The sequence below is a fragment of the Neofelis nebulosa genome, chromosome 3, assembly GCF_028018385.1.
Source record: "Neofelis nebulosa isolate mNeoNeb1 chromosome 3, mNeoNeb1.pri, whole genome shotgun sequence".
Taxonomy (NCBI): domain Eukaryota; kingdom Metazoa; phylum Chordata; class Mammalia; order Carnivora; family Felidae; genus Neofelis; species Neofelis nebulosa.
In genome coordinates, this window is record NC_080784.1 from 156,998,251 (window position 1) to 157,022,904 (window position 24,654).

Consider the following 24,654-nt stretch of genomic DNA (forward strand, 5'->3'; position numbering starts at 1 on the left):
CTGCTGTACTTCGTGCATAATACCACAGGACACAGAGTAGCCAGCTAATAAATTACTTAAAAAATGATAAAGAAAATTAAATGCTAGAATTGATTAGAAAAAAAAATATTTCTCAAAACATCATACACTCTTTTTCAGTACATCTGATATTCAGCTTACTCCTTCCAGTTTCTTTTCCTCATTTTTAAATGTTCATTACATTATAATCAGAATGCCATCTTAAAATCGCTTTTGGAAAACTGAGCTTTTCTCCTTCATCTCCTTTTTCCATCTGTAAATCTGAAAGACTCCTTCTCAGCTTGTGGCTATGTCTCACGGATGTAACATTGCAAACATGAACAAGGTCATATTGGAAGTGCTCAAGACTTATTTGGATGAAAGATGTTACCAAGTAGAAAGTATTATTACCATTTATGATAGGATTACATTCTGATTGGGAAAGTATAAATGGGAATCCCTGGAGGAAGAAGCACACTAATGGTTTAAGTGAGATGCTGAAGCCTCAAGATAAACTAATTTAAGTCAAAGCTCCAGAGTTAAAAAAGAAAGTAATTTTAACTGGATTAAATAATGCCACCCATCGCGTAAGAATACTCTGCCATTTACATAAGATATAATTTTAAAGTGGATTTTCTGGAAGTCTATGTAATATGCAATTATCTCAGTTTATAAGCAGGGGCTGGAATCAAAGATCGAAATACACTGTGACTGGATGAAGACGCACTCTCCAAAATGATTCTCGAACATACTTCATCACACATTTTTCCTAAGAAAAACTCACATTCTACTAAAACTTATGCATATAATGTATTTAATGTGTAATTAAGAACATTTTCAAAATAAGTATTTGAGAATGTCAAAAGAACTTGAATGAGTATAATCTCTTTTCCACTCTGCAAGGTCAGCGACCAACTGTTTTTCACTTTGGGCCTCAGCTTTTTGCCCAATGTCTAGCATATAGCACTCAAGCTCAGTAAGTGATTTTTTTTTTAATGAATCATAAATTTTACAATCATTAAAACTGTATAACTACATATAACAAGTCTGTTTGGGTACTAGCATATCAAAGGAAGAGTCAGAAACCCAACAGACAAAACTAACATGAGTAATGCTCTCTTCTCCAAATCCTAATTTTCAATTGTGGGAAGCACCTTGAACAGCATTTACTTATTCTAAACATCCCTCCATACCTGAGAGATAATGATATAGATCACACTGCTCTGCTACAGTCGAGTGATCTCTCCTGGGCTGCATGTGGCAGAAATGTCTCTGTGGTCAAACAGCAAATGTAACAAGCTACTTTCAGAATAGTTAAGTGAGGTTCCATGTAATAGCACAGGCCCTCTGAAGACGACTTGGAGCAGAAGCTTTGTACCTGCCTTATGGGTTTCCAAAGAGGGCACTGGCTCAAGTTCAAAGACACAGCAAAGTCTCTTAAGTAGAACCAAACTATGGTACAATTCTTAGGCCAGCTCTTGGAGAATTTAGAAATGGACAGAAATCCAGGTGATACAGTTTTCTTGAAAACACCTCTGCTTCTTGTACAAGGTGCTGTGATGGTTCACTGAAATTTTGCATGCCCCCTCATGGACAAGAAATATATAGTTCCTGACCACGTGGGACTTGAGGGATATATCACTTATTATTCACACCAAAGGCATTTAATAAATATTTGTAGAAGGTATATGAGACAACTTTTCTTCTGTATTAGGTGGAATTTAAAAATATAGCATGTGTTACAAGTACAATTAAAATAGAACCTCGTTGGACAAGTTCCCTAAATAATTACATTAATGAATTATCACTTAAATCCATGATAACAGTGGTTAAAAAGAAAGAAAGTAGATAATTAAAATCACAGTTGGCCTACTATTTCTTATGGAAGGAAAATGACCATGAAGGCTGAGTATCACCTGCAGGTAACTGGTAAAATTCAGATGGCTAAAATCTTGTCCTAGGAGGCCAACTGCTTCTTGGAATAGGATATGTCCCCTGACTTTGTGGATTCAAAGTCAGATGTCGATTTGGAAATAAATTTAATTAAGAAATTTAACCCTCAAAAATGTACCACCAAACATTTTGCTAGAGCCTTCCTTTGTAATATGTATTACAAATGTAGTTACTGACTATATTTAATGACCATTTGCTACACTACAAAGACAACATCTTAAGGGCAAGAATCTCCTCCATTTTATTCACTGTTCTATGATGATTCCTTAGCGTGATGTCTATATATTAATTGCATACAAGATTAAACTATTGTGCAAATTTTGTAACTTTTTGAGTAAACCAAAAACATAACCTTATTGAGTAAACAGAATATTCACACCTCAAATGTGACCAAGTTTTTCGTAAATTAAATTTCTAATTGTTTCTTCTTTAGACATAAAGTCAGAATATTAAGAAAGTGACTATAAATTTTTCGATAAGGCACGGCAAAAAAATGAGATCATTATATGATAGGTGCTGGATTACAAGTAATATGTGGAAGACATGCTGTTTTGAAATCATTTTCAGTTGCTTGCTTCAGAAATAATTTTGAGAATTACATAATATATACACACATATACAAAAATGCCCAATATTTGAAGAAACAGAGTATACGGATTATCATAAACCAGTTAGACAATAAATATAATATGTAAGACCTGCAGATATATTTCAAACTTTCAGCACTGGGAGACTATTAGAAATCATTAACCACCTTGACAAAGAATTTGGACTTCTTAATGTTCTCTTAAATAGACTCACAGTATATCTGTTCCATATTACTATACATAGTCTTTACCAAATTTCACAAGATGCTATTTAATATCAAGCTGAAGAAAGCTGACACGACCAGTCTTTTCTTGCCAAATATTGGAAAATTTAATTAAATAGACATTTGACTTCAAGAAGGCAATGTTGAAAACTAAATAAACTTTATCCTTTTAACCTTATTGACTGACCAAAGTAACGTGAAAACATCAATACCTCATCCGCAATGAGAACTCATATTGGATGAACTTTGTCTCTGTCAGGGATGTGATTACTAATGGAGGTGGTGGAACCAGACTTAAAATCAAATTACTCTGATGTGACAGCTTAATCTCAGACTTTACATAATCTTGATTCTACCACTTTGAAACTTCTTGGTGATTTAATAATACTGAGTTTAAGGGTCTAACATTACAAGCTTTAGGCATGCCAGTTACAATTCTAGTGTGCTAAATCTTCAGTTTGTCTAAAACGCATATGAAAACACAGAATAAATTTTGGTGGGACTAAAGTTACCCACTTGCTTCGAAGCTTTGGAAGAGTGAACATGACAGTTAAAGTATAATCTGGTTATTTTATGTAGGAAACTTAAATAAACAGTGTTAACAGTGAGTGAAAGCATGATAATACAATGGTGTGGAACAAAAGGACATCCTTTGTGTTATTTTTCCAATTATTGCTTTTCTTTTCATAAAAGCAAAGAGCATTAAGCCCTACAAAGCTAAGAAGAAAACAACAACGAAAACTGCCCTTAACGTTAAGTACTTCTGGCCATGGATTTTGGCATTTTCCCCCCGAGTTCTAAATTACTTCCACATGGGGAAGCTTTACAGAAAATGACATTATACAATAGTTTAGGGACATGAAGGGATTATTACAAAGCAATAATAATATTCGTGGTAAAAATTCAAACGTTTCCATGCCAGTCAGGAACACACTGAAGCTACCCACCACACGTTTATTGAAGGAGCAGAATCATTGAATTCTTCAAAGTATAAAAATCCAACTAAGTACAATAATTGTAATATGAGATTGAACAGGAGAGGGGTTCTTCAAAATTTAAAGACATACTGACACTATCAATGAGAGAGTTAGAAAGACTGAATGACCAATGGTCAGGTAGAACATACATAAAACTCCAACAACCAGGACTGTGATTTTATAGTTTTTTACATGGAGTCTGAGAAATAGAGGGGAAAGAAAGAAAGTACAGAGAAGAGGGAAAGAAAGAAATGCCAAAAAGAACTAAGAAAGAGAAATGAGAGAATGCAACTAGATATTATGAAGAAGATATTTTCACGTAAGTCCGAGGAAGAATTTAGTAAAGGAGGAGGTGATACATGGTCACAACCACTGCAGAGATAAAGATGACTTCTGTGAAAAATGAAGTCTGACCCAAAAGAAAATTTCAGATGATTTTTTGATAAAACATTATCAGTAAATTCAGGGAGGCAAAAGACTGCAAGGAGGTGGCTACTAAATGCTTAAAGTGTGTCATTGAGGTAAAAAATAAAAACAAAATGTCCAGCTTTGCTGCCACTATGGAAATTAGTTCATATGTGTCACAGTCCCTCCTTTTTTTGAGTAGTTCAAAGTTATTTTGCTTCTCCTTTGGTACATGTTTTCATTAAGTGATCTGCACTACCTGTGACAGATGTTATGAGGCACTCCCACAGTTTATGTAATGACAATTCTCCAAATCAAATGACTGTACAGGTACATAAAGCATATGCCTCAAACATCAGCAAAGGCTAGAAACTGTCAATAGTATTGGGTCAGTCACTTTGCTGGAGAAGTAAAGGTCACGGTTTCAATCCCGCTTGGCTTTACTCTATAGCTTGAACCATTAACTCTGGTCAGCAGACAAGTTCTCTTGTGTCAAATGGCAAATATCTCAATACTGTTTGAAAAGTAAGATAAAACACATGATTCTAGCACATCAAGATAACCTTACTAGTAAAGATTTTAACACCATTCACCCTATGATATAAAGAAGCAATCATCATCATCATCATCATCATCATCATAATTATAATAATAACCATGATCAAGTGGGATTCATTCCTGGGATGCAGGGATGGTTCAACATTCGCAAATCGATCAACGTGATACATCACATTAACAAAAAAAAAGAAAAGAACCATATGATCCTGTCAATCGATGCAGAAAAGGCCTTTGACAAAATCCAGCACCCTTTCTTAATAAAAACCCTGGAGAAAGTCGGGATAGAAGGAACATACTTAAAGATCATAAAAGCCATTTATGAAAAGCCCACAGCTAACATCATCCTCAATGGGGAAAAACTGAGAGCTTTTCCCCTGAGATCAGGAACACAACAGGGATGCCCACTCTCACCGCTGTTGTTTAATATAGTGTTGGAAGTTCTAGCATCAGCAATCAAACAACAAAAGGAAATCAAAGGCATCAAAATTGGCAAAGATGAAGTCAAGCTTTCGCTTTTTGCAGATGACATGATATTACACATGGAAAATCCAATAGACTCCACCAAAAGTCTGCTAGAACTGATACATGAATTCAGCAAAGTTGCAGGATACAAAATCAATGTACAGAAATCAGTTGCATTCTTATACACTAACAATGAAGCAACAGAAAGACAAATAAAGAAACTGATCCCATTCACAATTGCACCAAGAAGCATAAAATACCTAGGAATAAATCTAACCAAAGATGTAAAAGATCTGTATGCTGAAAACTATAGAAAATTTATGAAGGTAATTGAAGAAGATATAAAGAAATGGAAAGACATTCCCTGCTCATGGATTGGAAGAATAAATATTGTCAAAATGTCAATACTACCCAAAGCTATCTACACATTCAATGCAATCCCAATCAAAATTGCACCAGCATTCTTCTTGAAGCTAGAACAAGCAATCCTAAAATTCATATGGAACCACAAAAGGCCCCGAATAGCCAAAGTAATTTTGAAGAAGACCAAAGCAGGAAGCATCACAATCCCAGACTTTAGCCTCTACTACCAAGCTGTCATCATCAAGACAGCATGGTATTGGCACAAAAACAGACACATAGAACAATGGAATAGAATAGAAACCCCAGAACTAGACCCACAAACGTATGGCCAACTCATCTTTGACAAAGCAGGAAAAACATCCAATGGAAAAAAGAAAGTCTCTTTAACAAATGGTGCTGGGAGAACTGGACAGCAACATGCAGAAGGTTGAAACTAGACCACTTTCTCACACCATTCACAAAAATAAACTCAAAATGGATAAAGGACCTGAATGTGAGACAGGAAACCATCAAAACCTTAGAGGAGAAAGCAGGAAAAGACCTCTCTGACCTCAGCCGTAGCAATCTCTTACTCGACACATCCCCAAAGGCAAGGGAATTAAAAGCAAAAATGAATTACTGGGACCTTATGAAGATAAAAAGCTTCTGCACAGCAAAGGAAACAACCAACAAAACTAAAAGGCAACCAACGGAATGGGAAAAGATATTTGCAAATGACATATCGGACAAAGGGCTAGTATCCAAAATCTATAAAGAGCTCACCAAACTCCACACCCGAAAAACAAATAACCCAGTGAAGAAATGGGCAGAAAACATGAATAGACACTTCTCTAAAGAGGACATCCGGATGGCCGACAGGCACATGAAAAGATTTTCAATGTCGCTCCTTATCAGGGAAATACAAACCAAAACCACACTCAGATATCACCTCACGCCAGTCAGAGTGGCCAAAATGAACAAATCAGGAGACTATAGATGCTGGAGAGGATGTGGAGAAACGGGAACCCTCTTGCACTGTTGGTGGGAATGCAAATTGGTGCAGCCGCTCTGGAAGGCAGTGTGGAGGTTCTTCAGAGAATTAAAAATATACCTACCCTATGACCCAGCAATAGCACTGCTAGAAATTTATCCAAGGGATACAGGACTGCTGATGCATAGGGGCACTTGTACCCCAATGTTTATAGCAGCACTCTCAACAATAGCCAAATTATGGAAAGAGCCTAAATGTCCATCAACTGATGAATGGATAAAGAAATTGTGGTTTATATACACAATGGAATACTACGTGGCAATGAGAAAGAATGAAATAGGGCCTTTTGTAGCAACGTGGATGGAACTGGAGAGTGTGATGCTAAGTGAAATAAGCCATACAGAGAAAGACAGATACCATATGGTTTCACTCTTATGTGGATCCTGAGAAACTTAACAGAAACCCATGGGGGGAGGGGAAGGAAAGAAAAAAAAAAAAAAAAAGAGGTTAGAGTGGGAGAGAGCCAAAGCATAGGAGACTGTTAAAAACTGAGAACAAACTGAGGGTTGATGGGGGGTGGGAGGGAGAGGTGGGTGGGTGATGGGTATTGAGGAGGGCACCTTTTGGGATGAGCACTGGGTGTTGTATGGAAACCAATTTGACAATAAATTTCATATATTGAAAAAAAATAAAAAAGAAATAAAAAATTAAAAATAAATAAATAAATAAATAAATAACAAATAATAATAATAATAATTTCCACCAATAGGGGAATGCCTAAATACACTCTCTACATCAAACCATGAACTGTCTTAAAGACCTTAAAAAGAATTAAATAAAATTATTCCAGCTGACTCATGGGGAACTTCATAAGACATCATATAGTGAGACATATATAGTGAGAAAAGCAAGATGTATATAACATGATCCTGTTTTTGTAAATATACACACACAGAGCTACTTAAATCAGTATCCATGCAAAAGTCTCCAAAGGACATCTGAGTATATAGAGAACTATTAAGAATATACACTAGGTGTGTGTATACATGTATACACACATACACACGGGCGTACCTATAAATATTTATCCTTCCTTGAAACACATTGTGTGTATGTATGCATGAAGTGACGCCTAAAAGAATGGTCATTACAAGATTAGTTGAATTTATGTCCAGTGGTCGAAACTCAAGTAAACTTTACTTTCTTCTTCATACGTGGTTATTGTAGCATTTTCATTATTTGCTTATTTATTATTCAGGTAACCAGAAAGACAAAAAGGCATTATATTGTAGGATCAAAAGGCAAGTGGCTTGGCTTCAATTTTATCCACCAGTCTGAAATCAGCATGGACTGCCCAAGTCCACTTCCTCCTAGATATTATATGAGTATTCTGTGATTACTGATACTTGATAATCAGGTATACTTGATTATTGAGAATCAGAAAACAGACATTTCTCCAAGAATGGCATGCAGATGGCCAACAGACACACGAAAAGATTTTCATCATCACTTACCATCAGGGAAATGCAAACAAAAACCACAATGAGGTATCACCTCACATTTGTCAGAATGGCTAAAATCAACAACAGAAGAAACAGCAAGTGTTGATGAGGATGTGGAGAAAAAGGAACTCTTGGGCATTACTGGTGAGAATGCAAACTGGTGCAGCCACTATGGGACACAGCATGGAGGTTCCTCAAAAAGTTAAAAATAGAACTACCCTGTGATCCAGCAATTGCACTACTGGATATTTACCCAACCAATACAAAAACACTAATTCAAAAGGATACATGCACCCCTATGTTTATAGGAGGATGATTTTATTCTTTATTTATTTATATTTTTTTTTTTTAGGGAGGGAAAGAGAGTCCACAAGCAAGGGGGAGGGGCAGAGGGAGAGAGAGAGAGAATCTCTCAAGCAGACTCCATCCTCAGCACAGAGTCTGAGGCAGAGGTGGGTGGGGTTTTATCCCATGACCCTGGTATCATGACCTGAGCCAAAATCAAGAGTTGGATGCTCAATTGAGTCACCCACCTGCCCCCATAGCAGCATTATTTTACAATAGGCAAGATACAGAAGTAGCCCAAGTGTCCATCTATCGATGAATGGATGGATAAAGAAGAAGTAATATCTATATATCTATATGTGTATATAGATACCTATATTGATATATATAGAATATTATTCAGCCATAAAAAAGAATAAAAATTTTCCATTTGCAACAAAATGGATGGATCTAGAGAGTATAATGCTAAGTAAGCCAATCAGAGAAAGACAAAGACGGTATGATTTCACTCACGTGTGGAATTTAAGAAAAAAAAATGAGCAAAGGGAAAAAATAGAGAGAGAAACCAAGAAACAGACTCTTAACTATAGAGAACAAACTGATGGTTACCAGAGGGAAGGGAGAAGTGGGAGTGTGGGTGAGATAGGTAATAGCGATTAAGGAGTGCACTTGTGAAGAGCACCAGGTGTTGTATGGAATGGCTGCATCACTGTATTGTACACCTGGAATTAATACAACACTGTAGGTCAAAAAAAGAGTTTCACATGTGTTCTGTACCGAATTAAAGTTTTAAAAATAAACATCTGTACTTAACTAAAACAAACTTGTGGTGGTCTGAATTATGTTCTCCCCACCCGATGTCCACACCCTAATCCTCAGAACCTGTGAATGTTTTAACTTTCGAGGCAGAAACATGGTTTGGACTTTTTCAAATGTGATTAATTTAAAGATTTGAGATGAGAGGATCCTGAATCACTCAGGGGGGCCCAATCTAATCACAAGGGTCCTTATGCAAGGGAGGCAAGAGAGTCGATGTCAAAGAGATGTGAGGACAGAAGTACAGGTTGGAGCGATGTGCTCTGAAGATGGAAGAAGAGGCCACGTGTCATCAAATGCCAGTAGGTTTTGGAAGATGGAAAAGACAAGGCAACAGGTTTTCCCCTGCCACCTCCAGAAGAAAAGCAGCCCTGTCAGTACCCTGATTTTAGACTTCTGACCTCTGTACCTGTAAGAGAATAGACCTGTGTTGTTTTAAGCCACCATGTTTGTGGTACTTCAATATAGTAACACTAGAAAACTAGTGCAAAATCTCAACTATTAACAGCAACAGAATATTATAAATAGTATCCAATTCAGGACAAGAGTTACAGACTAAGCAATAATGACCATTCCACTCACCAACTGCAGTTTTTCTCCCTACTTGTTCTAACGCTAGGTTCCAAACAGTGATTCTTACTTCCTGATGAAAAGTCATTTAAAGTCTGATTCTTACTTCCTGATGAAAAGTCATTTAAAGTCAAGCACAAGCCTACATTTTAGGCACCAGAATAGAGGGAAGTAAAATACTTAACGCTTAACTGGCTGAGCCACTGAGGTACCACCCTTATTTTTATTTTTTTTAATTATTTTTAAATGTTTATTTTTGAGACAGAGAGAGAGACAGACAGACAGAGAGCATGTGCGAGTCAACAGGGTAGGGACAGAGAGAGAGGGAGACAGAGGATCCAAAGTGGGCTCCACACTGACAGCAGAGAGCTTCATGAACTGTGAGATCATGACCTGAATCAAAGTGGGATGCTCAACCAACTGACCCATACAGGCAACTCACCCCACACTCTTATTTTTAAATGGGAATTGTACCACCTAAATAAACAAATTGCTGTGAGAAAAAAATGATATTTTACACAAAGTATTTAATGTAATATTGACACTTGGTACTAGCTCAGTGAACCGTATCTACTATCAGAAAAAAAGCTCTTATTTTTCTTTTGAAATTTTTCTTTCCTTTTTGATTATGACAAAGAGGAAGAAATTAAGTTGAGGAGTTATAGTCTGTTTTTATTAAACACCTCAATATATTCTTTTTTCAATCAGTTGTTTCCTGGGTTGTCAGCCTCTAAGTCATTCCTGTTTCCAGTCCAATCAGGAATGAGCTGCTAAATGTTTAATGATTAATTTGCATCAGAGAGTTACCTAGCAACCACCAAAATTAGATGAGAGTCTCTGTACAAGTCTATAATCTACTAAAAGGATTCAAAGATAGATGAATACTAGCCAATGTCAGAATTTTAACTCTTAAAAACATACCCAGATAATCTCAAAAGCTCATATTGGGAGGGTACAATATTTTTTATATCTTGGTATTCAGAGTTTTATGGTACAGTGTTTTCAACAATAAGCTAAATATCTATATGGTAGGGAAGACATTAAAATAACAATAGCAAATTCCTATTGAGTGCTAATTGTGTGCTGGAAACTACAGTGAAACCTTGGTTGGCAAGCATAATTCATTCCAGAAACATGCTTGTAATCCAAAGCACTTGTATACCAAAACAAATTTCAATAACCATTGGCTCAGTTGTGATCATGTGACATTCTGCATCAAGTACTACTCGTATTGCAAGACATCGCTCATTTATCAAGTTAAAATTTATTACAAATGTCATCTCGCAGAACACTTGTAGACCAAGTTACTCACAATCCAACGTTTTACTCTACTTTAATTCTACTGTGTATATCACTTATTTTAAGTAAAAGTAACCTTGACGTGTTTGGACTGAAGATATAAATCACATTTCAAAAGCATTAGATTCATTTGGAGATGTCTAGTAAATAATTAGACTCTTCACCCTAATATCCAACATAGAATTAAAAATAAGTCCTGGCCTTCCACTATGTAAGTTAAATAAAATGACAATCATGGTCTTCCCATGTTGGTTCCTATCAACTCTGGATTTTCAACAGTTAGAACCTATGATAAGTAGGATTTTTAGTGAATAGCTCCTACTGGTGTTCAAGATACTGCCTAGGGATAAAGATAAGGTATTTCATCATTTTAGAAAATATCATCTTATTCTCACAAGGAGCAGCAGCTGGTATCCAATCAACTAATATAACTCATCATAAACTCTTGGATTTTATATTAGAATCAGGGCTCCTCACAAATTGAGAGGCAAATATTGATAAATGAGGATTGCTGAGTCCTAAAGACAAAGAATAACATATGTTTCTTGCTTCACAGAATAACATGTTTCTTGCTTTACACTTATCACTCATTCTTAAAAAGAGTAAAACAAGTCATCTGCTGCAGGCCAGTTAGTCATAATTTAGGAGATTCAAGCTTGGTATTTGAACCCATTTAATATGAGTATTAGAGAGTTCATGATAAAGAAGTGATGGGGAATTCTTAGAGCTCTGACTTGTAAATATACCCAATAATATTCTTTTACCCGGAAGTTTTTTTTTTAATTATGCTTTATTAGGTATCTCTTGGTAAATAAAAGATTAGAATAAGACCAAAATACTGCCATTAAAAAAAAAAACCAGCCTTCTATTAGACTTTGATACACACAAGTAGGCAGTTACCAGTTCTACTGGCACTTGGGCAATCAGAATGAATCCAGAAGAAATAAAATGGATTCATTGTTGTAGGAATAAATGCATTTTGTTTTCAACAAAGTTGAATATGATCTCCCTCCTGAGACTTTCCTGTTATCTTGATGAACTTAACTCAATGAGTTCTCTAAGAGGTCAGGAGAACAGGAAAAGGAACAATAAGTCAAGGAAAATAATAGTAAAGGAAACCTTATGTTCTGGTTTTTGGGGAGAGATTAATTCTTCTATAATCCCATTAGCTGTGTGTGTGTGTGTGTGTGTGCGCGCGTGCGTGCATTTAACTGTAGATAGTTTTTGACATCTATGAAATTTCACTATTACTGAGCACTGAACTTATTTCAAACTGTTCTAAAAACTAAGACAAGAAAACATTTGTCACACAAATTTGGATGCCTATTTGAAGGCTTTCAAAAAGCAAATGGTTAGTGTGTAGTTATTTGGTATATAGCGAACATTAAAGCAAACTGGACAGCCAACCTTCTCTAAAAATGTTTACTCAGGGGCTTTCTGGAGGTGATTTTGAAATAAATTTATGAGGAATGCCATGCAGCTTAAAATCTAGCTCCTTCCACAGAAAAGACTATCCTTTTATAATATGGAGAAAGTTGGATTTTTTGATATCTCAGCATGCCATCATTAATTGTGTTAGTTATGGGCTATATTGAAGGCAAACAAAAACCAAATAATCAAGCAGTCACATTAGGACCATTTTGAATTCTAAAAATTTTCTGGAAGAATTTGAATTAAAATGAGGAACTGGGTTAGACTGCCAAATTTCATTTAAAAATGATATATTCAGATCATTTATATTTTTGAAGGTAAGCTTACTCACTCCTTCCATCTCTAAGCTACAGAAAGACTACTTGAAATAAAAAAAAATAGAGTAGCATGATAGAAAAAGAACTTGACTGACAATCAAGAGCCAGTAAGTTCTAACTACATAAACATTGATTATTTTACTTATTCTGAGTCTCAGTTTCTTCACCCATAAAAAAAAAAAAAAAAAATTAAAGATGGGTTTAGATTGCTTTAAAATTGAATTCCACTGTTATTACCTAGAGACAGTATGTGAAGACTCATATAATAGAGGCTCAACCAATATTTGTTGAATGAAATAAATGAATGTAGTCAGGATCCATCTGGACACATTTGAGTACATTGATACATCCTTACCTCTTGCTGTCTATGAGAAGAAATAGGGCTGGAGATAAATTAATTGGTAGTAAAAGCTAACACCAATGATAAAAGTATGAAAATAAAAGATACTATGCCCAAACTCCACGGCAAGCTTGGTGTGATTTATGCAATTGCCAGTACCAGCAGTCAAATCCAAAGAGGTGCAGAGCCTGAAATTTAGGTGATAAAAGAACTCACAGAAACCCAGTGGGCTGAATGTGGATTCAGAAAAGTTGCTGGACAAGTTTTAGTTATCACTTTGGGATTAATAAGAATATCCCCATAAGAAAGAACTGGTTTAAAATCTAAATCATATGCCAGATGCCCTGATCGAGCTCTGAGAAGGACTCAAAATCCAGAGGTGATCTGAAATGAAAAATGGAGAATTAAGACAGAAGTCTGGGAAAATTATACCAGTAGTCCAAAGAACTAGAGAAAGATGTAACTCTACAATGCCTGGGGCTCCCCAAATCCTGGGATAAGTTAACAGCATTAAATAATTTCAAGCCGCAGTGCATGATGGTACTGATTGTCAAAAGACTTTGAAAATGGCTGAGAGGCAACAGGCATATTAAGCTGAATAGCTACGATATACTGGGCATTTCTAATGTGGCTGTCACTGTACAAAGCTTTTAACATATATTTCATTTTAATTTTAAGTTTCACCGAAACTCTGTAAGTTGATTATCATCCCTATTTTCTCTGTGAAGGGTTTCGTTCACAGAGCAGTAAAACAACGTCATTAGGACATAGCTAGTAACTGACAAAATCAGAACGTAAATTCTAAGGCTCTCATTCTTAACCACTATGTTATATTCTCCAATGCTTGAGAGAACTTGGTAATGCGAAGACAGGGAAAATGTGGTAGGAACTGATAAAGAGCAGAGGTAATATGTCTTTGCCATAGAGATGCACTTAGAAACAGCCACTTCTTTTTCTTCCGTATCACTTACTATTCTATTCTGCCCTGGTTTCTGTTCTAATTGAAGCTGAAAAGCAATAAGCATAGAAAGAAGATAATATGTTTATAATACATATTAATAAAAACTAAATGGTATTGAGTTTCCTTCCCAGTCTTTGATTCTACATTGATGTGATTACTTGAAGGAGGACAGAATGGTGAGGAGATTATGGGTTCTTGGAAGTTAGGAACCACTCATAGTTGGAGGCATTATTATTGGAGGCATTTGAACACTGTGCAATATTTTGAAGATAACTAGGTTTTCATTAAATGTTGGTAAAACTAAATTATATTAATACATACAGAACAGACTTGGAAGGCCATATATATGGGCTTAATTCAAGTATTATAAGTCAGTTATTGCGAGAAATTCCTCTTTAAAGATATAAGAAAATTTACATGGAAACTCACTACATTTATTCATACTATTTATGTGGTTCATATATTCACAATCAACTCCTTATTTACTGAATTCATTTTTTTTGCTGCCTCACATAAATAGTAGATATGTGTAATATAGCAAAATTAATTATACTAAATACCAACTTGACTTGGGATTGCCTAGGGTTTGATACATTTATAAAAAGAAGTAACATGATTTCTGTCTATAATGACGTGCTCCATATCCTACATATAGCAAGTCTATTGCAGAAAGTTTAAATGGTTTTCTTTAAAAGTATCATGAGAGGGGCACCTGGGTGACTCAATCAGTTAAGCATTCAACTTTGGCTTAGGTCATGATGTCGTGATTTGTGAGTTTGAGCCCTGCATTGGGCACTCTGCTGTCAGTGTAGAGTCTGCTTCAGATCCTCTGTCTCTCTCTCTCTCTCCCCCCCTCACCCACTCTCTCTCTCTTTCTCCCTCTCTCTCTCTCTCTGTCAAAAATAAACATTAAAAAAATAAAAAAATAAAAATATGAGAAAAATACGATAATCTTTACTTAGAAAGAAAAACTATGTCTTTGTTAGTCCACATTCTAAGTAAACAACAATTAAAAAAACAACTTAATAATTTTAGGGAAAAGATAATATTATAATAAGTTTTATTGGTATCCTACTGCTGTTGTAACAAATTACCACAAATGTAGTAGTAGTTTCAAACACTTACGTCAGAAGTCCAGTGTGGGTCTTAAGGGCTGCAATTAAGAGGGTGGCAGAGGGGCACTTGGGTGGCTCAGCCAGTTAAAGCATCTGACTCTTGGTTTCTACTCAGGTCATGATCTCACAGTTCATGAATTTGAGCACCACCTCGGACTCTGCACTGACAGCATGGAGCCTGCTTCAGATTCTCTCTCTGTCTGTCTCTCTCTCTCTCTCTCTGCCCCTCCCCACCTCATGCTCTCTCTGTCTCTCAAAATTAATAAGTAAACTTAAAAAAAAGAGGGTAGCAGAATTACGTTCATCCTGGAGGCTCTAGGGGAAAAATTATTTCCTTGTTCTCTCCAGCTTCACAGAGGCCACCTGCATTACTTGACTAGTGACCCCTTTCTGTATCTTCATGTACTTCACTCTGCTTCTGTTGTCATCTATCCCTACTTCTAACACTGCCTCCTTCTTATAAGGACATTTGTGATTACAGTCAATCTACTTGGGATAATCTAATATAATCTCCCTAACTCAAGATTGTTAATCTAATCACCTCTACAATGCCCCTTTTTGTCATTTAAGGTAAATATTCACAGGTTCTAGGGATGAGGATATAGATTTTTGGGGTGGCATCATTATTGAGTCTGCCATATAAGAATTTAATTATTAAAAAGTCTTTGGGCTTACAGAAGGGTTTTAAAAAATTATTAAGCAATTAAAAATCTTTACAGCATTCATAGGAACTGTGATATCCTACCATTTGAGAAGTTTCTCAAAAATAAAACAAAACTATTAAAATTTACATATATTTTCCCTTTATCACTTTATTATTATTATTATTATTATTATTTTAATTTAAGTGGGCTCCAGGCCAAGCACGAAGCCCAGTGTTGGACTTGACCTCATGACCCTAAGATCAAGACCCAAGCTGAGATCAAGAGTCAGAGACTTAACAGACTGAGCCACCCAGGAGCATCAACACTTTAGCATTTTAATGAGATATTGTGCTGAAATTTTAATATTTGAATGAAATACTTTCAAACCAACTGATTCAATTTTTCTAGCTTCATAAAATTAATGATTAAAATACAAAAAAATAACTAGGCGCTTTTATAGTATTTTGATTTTACATGTATTTAGAAAAAAATACCTGGACAACTAACTCCACAGGTAAAATACATCATGATGTTTGCTACAAACCCTTTTTAGCAATAAATACTTTGGAAAATAGCCTTACCTTCACATGTTTTCACTAGTTTTCTTCCCATATGCAGTATATTTTAAAAACAAAATGCTATATTCCATGTCTTTTTTAATCCTACATGTTTATGCAATTCAATTAGAGCACCTTATAAAAATTTCTTTGAATTAAGTTTAAGTGCACAAGCTCTATAATTTTACTATTTCAAATAAAGCAAATGAACATACTTAAGCTAACCTCTCAAAGTTTATTTATGTCTATATAACATTGTAGTTCCTAAACCAAATCTTTTCCTGATTCTGGCATTGCAATTAATTCTTTAATACCCTCAATTTATCTTCGTCCCTTATAATCAGCATCTAAGCATACATTTACATAATATTAATCTACTCTAACTATATACAAAGCTTACCTCGGTATTGATGCCATGTGACATTTGGCTTATTTGACGAAAGTTTACCTTTATGTTACTGTAGAATCATGCAATATGTTTCACAATATATACTTTAAAGAGAATGCCAGTTTAATTTCATTCAGCAAACATACTTTGATTCTTAATAAATCCTAGAATCTTCAAAGAAATTTCTGTTTCACTAGCAATGTTATTAACAATATTAATTGCAGGCTTGTAGCTCTCCAAGCCACTGGCCTCCATCTTGACTGGACTGTGGTCACACCGACTTTCTATCAGGTATGAGAGCTGCCTGACCTCTTCCCCACCTGGCAGTCTTCATTGCTGCTGCTCTCCCTGCATTGGAAGTTCTTTCCCAGGCTCTTTGTCTGATTGTCCTATCCCCATTCTTCAGGTCTTTCAGAGAAGTCTGTTACCACACCTTACATAATAAGCTGGTTCTTTCACTGCTGTCTATCATACAGTCATGTTTATTTTCTTCTTGCATTTTATTGCTATCTTTGATGATTGTATGTACTGGTTCATGTGTTATTTATTTGCCTTATCCCCCAAGCCTGCCAGCTTCACAGGGCCGAAATCTATTTTTCCCCAGCACCTAACATAAGGACGGACCCATATTGGGCACCAAAAACCTTCTGTTGGTAGAATTATTCTTGGTAGAAGAACTTACTATCTTTTGAAAATTAAGAAATATAGTAACAATTTAGAGTGCTTTTACATGTATTAGCACTGATTATATCCAAACTCTAGGATAAGAGTTGCAAAATTTAAGTATCTTCAGAAATATCCAAACTCTAGAACAAGAGTTACAAAATTTAAGTATCTTCAGAAATATCCAAACTCTAGAACAAGAGTTACAAAATTTAAGTATCTTCAGAAGCCAAGAGACATTTTAAGTGATTATAGTGAACCACGTAAAATACAATAAATGCTGGATAATACAACAAATAGAGAAGAACAGACCTTATTTATGTTTAAAAAAATTTTTAGCATTTATTATTTTTGAGAGACAGAGCATGGCAGAGAGAGAGAGGGAGGCACAGAATCGGAAGCAAACTCCAGGCTCCGAGCTGTCGGCACAGAGCCCAACATGGGGCTCGAACTCATAGACCATGAGATCGTGACCTGAGCCAAAGTCGGACACTTAATCAACTGAGCCACCCAGCTGCCCCTTATTTAAGAGGGAGCAGCCCCCAGCCAGCTTCAGTCTATCATTGCCCAAGGAAATGCAGGTCCAGTATTGCCCCAGACTTTATGTTAAATCTGTCTTTCTGGGGTTTGAGAGGCTTATGGAATCCCTCTGCAGGCTGAAGCTGGCCCAGAGCCACTACAGGACAGGTTTGCACCCGATTCTACGGAGGGATCTGGTCATCCTGATCACATTTAGGCTCTTTTCCAGCCCCACTGTCTTTGTATGAAAACACCACTTTGATACTAGATGTCATGCAGTCTTAATGTCCCAACCTAGATCACTACAGGAATTACACCAGATGAAACATTTTTGGAACTAATTCATATGAACATAATAGAGCCCTTAAGAGACTCTCCACCAGTTCTTGTTCTGTGGCTCACGGGATCTTATTTTTCTGGACCTGGTTGTTACCTGATTCTGGAACTGCTACTTTGTATCCCCCACCACCCCCCCAAATTTTTTTTTTAACTTAAACCAGTCAAAACTGTTTTTTTAAAGATTTGCAAGCACGTCTTATTAACATATCAGTTAATTGCCTTCAGAAATAGTTTTACTGTCTTTTCTGTGATCCACACTGCAAAAAGTAATTAGGTCTCACAGGGATCACAGCATACACAGAGGTCATGATTTCCACCTGCCAATTGACAGGTTCATCTCCTGTCACTGTTATGTTCTGTATTTTATGAAAACACCAAACATTTTTGGTTTTACATTCACCATACAGTTTCTTATCTTACATGGTCCCATCTGCTAAAAACGACTGTCGGGGCGCCTGGGTGGCTCAGTCGGTCGAACGTCCGACTTCGGCTCAGGTCATGATCTCACAGTCTGTGAGTTTGAGCACCGCGTCAGGCTCTGTGCTGACAGCTCAGGGCCTGGAGCCCGCTTCGGATTCTGTGTCTCCTTCTCTCTCTGCCCCTACCCCGCTCATGCCCTGTCTCTCTGGGTCAAAAATAAATAAATGTTAAAAAAAAAATTAAAACAAAGAAACAAAGGACTGTCCTTCTCACTGGAGTCTACTCATTCTTTTTTTTTAAATTTTTTTTTTTCAACATTTTTTATTTATTTTTGGGACAGAGAGAGACAGAGCATGAACGGGGGAGGGGCAGAGAGAGAGGGAGACACAGAATCGGAAACAGGCTCCAGGCTCTGAGCCATCAGCCCAGAGCCCGACGCGGGGCTCGAACTCACGGACCGCGAGATCGTGACCTGGCTGAAGTCGGACGCTTAACCGACTGCGCCACCCAGGCGCCCCTGGAGTCTACTCATTCTTTAAGACTCAGCTCAAGGGTCATCTCCTCTAGAAAACCTTCCCGGAAGATACCCATCCCATCCCATACTAGCCGCTATGGGAAGGGCGTGCCTTCTCTGTACACTGCTAACGTGAAATGCTCCTTTGCTTTGCTGAACTAATGACTTTGTAACTTTGGGGACCTTGAGCCCCACCGGACTAAATTCTTTGAGCACAGAATCTTTTTTCAGAGCTTTCTATGCTAATATGCAGCAATGCCAGGTATATCACAGATGTTGAGTGACGACAGATAAGTGGGAGGTCTTCAAAGCAAATGACATCATTTAGTTGAGAATAATTTCCATAAACATATAAGCAGATAGAGAGAGGTACGAGAGAGTTTAGGATTAGGACCTCCAAGAAAGTACAGTCCATCTAAGTTTCTTGTTTTGTACCAACGAGGGCAATTTTTAGGCATATAAGCAGAACTTAAATTAACTATCAGCACACAATTTATGGATTATCTGTTAGGTACAAGATATTGTGAAATAAAGAAAAACTATTTGAAAGAGAAAGAAATAAACTGGGGGGGGGGGAGAAAAGGAGAAAAACAAAGAAAGGAAGAATTTGGTTGCTTTTGTTACAAATATCATTCTAAAAAAGAGAATTTAGATAACTGCTCTTACAGATGGAATAATATTTACGGGACAATACTTGCTATGTTGCATGGAGGCATAGAGAAGAATAATGTGAAAAACAAATGGTTTGCAAATGGGTTGCTATTAGCATTCTTGAGGAATACAATCACCAATTTGGAAGAACTAAAATTCATATAATCTACATTTTTACCATAGATCTTCCCTCTGAACTAATAAGGTATTTTCTGTAGATAAGAGCTTCTTGAATTTATCATTAGAGCAATAAATAGAAGGAGCCATTTTGACTAAATTTTCTTTTTTCTTCAATCATTTAATACATATTTCTTGAATGTCTCCTATAGGTCAGAAACTCAAAAAGGTGGTGAAGCATTGTTATTCAAATTATATCTTGACATTTCTGTGATATCTTAAAAATTAAACATATGGGTTAATTTCAGCACATGAGTTTTAAAATTTTTTTAAAACTTTATTCATTTTTGAGAGCAGGAGAGAGAACATGCAAGTAAGAAAGGGGCAGAGAAAGAGAGAGAGAGAGAGGGAGAGAGAGAAAATCCTAATTAGGCTCCATGCTTTCAGCATCAGAGTCCAATGTGGTGCATGAACCCACAAATTTTGAGATATGACCTGAGCTGAAATCATGAGTCAGGTGCTTAACCGACTGAGCCACCTAGGTGCCCCTCCGCACATGATCTTTAAAATCTGTATTTTTTACATGATAAGAATCAAAGAATGCATATATTAAAAATGAACTGATTTGACCATTAGTTGCAAAAATATATTTAGTTATTTTTAATTAAAGAATTGGTCTGTTTCAAATGCTGAAGAAAAGCGCAGCACTTTTTCTTACAGTAAAAGAGATGAAACTAACAGATTATGAAATTATTTGTAAATACTGATTTTCCAACAAGATACATTTTGCTTGTCTTTCCATAGACGATCACAAATAACTCTTCAGATGGCTAATGTGTATGGTGAGAAAGCCTGCAAGTGCTATATAACATGATTGGTTTAATCAAACACTCATTTCGAATAGCTCTCCAAATCGTGTGCTTCCTCCTCCCCCCATTTCCTAAGAAAATCCACCATGAGAGAAGATTGCTAGAATAACTAATAAGTGCTTTGTATTCCTAAAAGGAAGAGACAAAGAACTGAAGAGAAAAGCTGGCTTGTGCGAGAAGACAAGCACTTTGTGAGTGTAATGCGCGTGAAATTGTATGCCTTGGAAGAAAGACAAATTGTCAGCAGGATACAAAGTAAAGATTCTTTGTTCAGAAAAAAATACTCCACGTAGGTGGTTAGTTGTTTTATTGTTTTCTCCCTAACACAAATCTTCCCTGTAAACCTGCTAAACAAGGGTAAATCTACTGGAAGATGCCACAATTTCCATCCCCAATCAGGCCAAAAGGGATGGAAGTGAGGCAAGAAGGGGGGTGGAGAGCAAAAGTGTGGCCCCGGTAAACGCAGAGGTTTAACCTCTGGAATATCTGGGTCATCTCCCGGGAGAAGAAAAAAAAATCACTAAGGAAGAAAAACCTCAAAAGAAAATGCGAAAGCTGTAAAAGTCACACTGGAACTAAGGTGTGACAAGAACAAAGTATTGATTTCATCTGTTCCAAACTTGGTGACAAACAGGGTCTCTGTGAGCCGAAATAAGAAAATACAGACTGGAGGGAGAAATTGAGATTTAGAAAAAATTAAATATAACTTTAGTGATTCAGAAAAGTTGACAAGACACTCTAAGAAAGTGGCCTCACAAAATTGTTTATAATCACTATTTGTTTCTCATTTTCTTTCCCATCAGCATCAAAAAGAAAGAAAGAAAGAAAGAAAGAAAGAAAGAAAGAAAGAAAGAAAGAAAGAAAGAAAGAAAGAAAGAAAGAAAAGAAAAAAGTCATACCATTTGATTCAGGTTAAGGTTCTTCTAGAACTGTCATTGTTTAACCATATACGTATTTACTGACTCCTAAAACTCTGTGCAAAATTTATTGCAAGCTCACTTTAGATATTTTAACTCCACGTTCCTTGTGTGATACAAAGAATTTTGCTGAATTTTTATCTATATTACCTGTAATATGCTTATATATCATTAATATTTATACGCTTTCCCACATATTTTTTCCCATATTTCTTTCTGTATTTTCATTCTTTCTATGTTTTTCCATGGGGAAATATCATCTTAAAAATCAATATTACCATGGGAACACACACACAGGACATATATAAAAAAAGAAAATACTAATACTAACATTTTTTCCATGGGTTAATATTAAGAAGAAAACATTCATAAATACCAAATGCATCGCTTATATACAGTGAAGTTTTTTGTCTTAAATTAAAAATGAAAATGGATATTACTGAATTGTATAACAAATAGAACCTACCATAATTTGTTTATTCAGTTGTTCAAGTAGAAAGTTTTAAAATACTAATAATGAATCCTACATCTGAAGTTTACCTTCTAATCATACATTAGGGATATTTCAATAAGCATATTAAGTACTAGGATTTCTCTTATCATACAATTGGTTTAAATAACTTCTTCTTAAGGTACTACTTAGATAAGAGCCTCACTCCAAATTGTGGGTGGCATTTTAACAGCACAAACTAGTTTTTGCCATTATGCTTTGTTAGGTGTTTGAGGAAATGGAAGTTTGCAGTGATTCAGCGGCTTGAAGAAAGGCATTAAAACCTCTTAAAAGTAAGTAGCAAAAGAACAAAAAAACTCTAGGCTCTTGAAGCATTTGTTTTCATCGTGTGCCATTGCTGTACTGATAACAATTATGATGGTTAAATACTGAATGAGATTAAATAACTCATGAAAATATCAATGGGAAACTCTATGGGGAGAACCAAAGCTGAGTCCTTAAGAACAGGTACTTGAGACAGGCTCCACTCTTGGCTCAGTCATTATCCAGCTATTCTTTGTTTTACATGAAACATTAGCTTATCCTATTGTGCTTCAGTTTCTTCTTCAGAATAGCAATACTCATACCAAACAGGGAGGAGGATATTGTGAGAACTTAATAAAATAATGTATGTAAACATTTAACCCATGTGGTAAATGAGATGTAGTAAGTGCCAAAAAATGGTAGCTATTTTAAGTAAGTGATTTTTTTTTTTTTACAACATTGAAAAAGTCTGTGTATTTTATGCTACAGATAAGAAAAAAGAGCTTAGGGTTGGTCTAAATCACAACTTACTACAGATCAGGGAATAGGTCTACAAGGTGAGATCCAGAAAATTTTAATAGCTTCTCAGCTTAAGGAGTAATGCTTTTTGTTAAGTAACCAGACCATATTCTGAACCCATGCTCCCTGATCTCTGGTCGTTTTCTACTAAATTAACCTCCCTTTCAAATAAGTCACTATACTTTATTTCACGGTTTATATATTCTTTTGCATTTTTTCCTATAAAATCATTTTAAATTTACTAAGTGAATGCCTATTTGTACATTACACTTTTAACTGAAGATAATTTAAACAAACACAATCATGCTACACCGTATAAATCAAACCAGCATATAAACTGGCGAGTGGCTGCACCTAAGTTTATAATTCTTATTTAATGAAACAATCAGAAAAATATCTTAATATAATACACATCCTTACTAGACAACCAGTAAATTTTTAGGATTATCAGAAACCTGTATAGATAGGATATTCAGGAATCAAATTGTTTATCTCTGAAGATTTATAAGAGAGAAGGGAAATGTGTAGTAAACCACATTCCTTCTATGCAAAAGCATATGAACAAATTCTTATTTATATTGAAATGATTTAAGTAATGATTTTTCAAGATAAGTTTGGCAGAGGATTTTGGAGGAACTATCCTCAAAGAAATTCTGAAGAAATACAGAAAATTGAAGAGACAGCTGTGAAATTCTTTAATATTTAAAAATTGTGAAAAAATCTAGCTTGACAGTTTCTACTTCAGCTTTCACGTTTCAAAAATATGATTGAAAGTTTCCTCAAACTGTCTTTAAAAATGAGGTATTCCTTATGGTATATTTTTATAAAATGCCTTTGGAAACAGCTATTCTATATAATTCACAAAGATCTTACTATATAATCCAAATATAATTGTCGAAGTTCCAAAAAGGACTACAAATGTTCTTTTTTAAAATTTCCCTAATGAACAATAACTGGTCAGGAAGAGCTTTATACTTTCATAGAAGGGTCCCTAGAGATAACAATATATACAAAGCATAAATTCAGTTGAGATTTCAACAAAACCTATGCACTCATGCTGTTTTCATAACAAGGAAAATTAGCTTATAAAACATCACTAGATAAACTTTCTCTAATCAATCACACTAAAAATAAAGCAAAAATGAAATTCTCTCTTGATTGCTTTCATTATTATTTTAAAATTTCAATTCATTTCTTGCTGGCCAATTTGCTCTCTATTATTGGATTATGCACACTTACAGCTTAGGAGTAATGTGTTGCTTCTTAAATGAGCAGAAATGTGGCAAGCTGACAACTATCTCTTAGCACAACAAACTTGTTGATCCTCAGGTACTTTCCTTCTGAGATGTCAAAGGAAGTTGGAACCTGGGATTTACTTGTGATCCCAGGTGTTTTGAACTTTGTGGATGAACTGATTATCTAATATGAGAATGTAGGATTTCCTAGGCAATCTTTACTAAAGAATCCCATGAACAATTAACTGCCAGATCAGAAATATTTTTATGATGTGGTGATTCTTCCTTTGGGTGGAAAGTCAGAAAAAAATGTTCCAGTTTTGATTGTTTGATCCTTCATTACTCCTGAAGAAAAAAAATGATGTTGTTGGCATATACCATATCTGACTTAAAAGCTGCAAAGACAAACTTCTTGA

At 35.7% G+C, this 24,654-nt stretch overlaps 1 protein-coding gene across 33 annotated transcripts in view; it reads right to left on the reverse strand.

The window, feature by feature from the left end:
- The window catches only part of ADGRL3 (adhesion G protein-coupled receptor L3), an 829,205-nt gene that overhangs the window by 317,399 nt on the left and 487,152 nt on the right, over window positions 1-24,654 (reverse strand). The gene's annotated exons all lie outside the window — the stretch shown is intronic.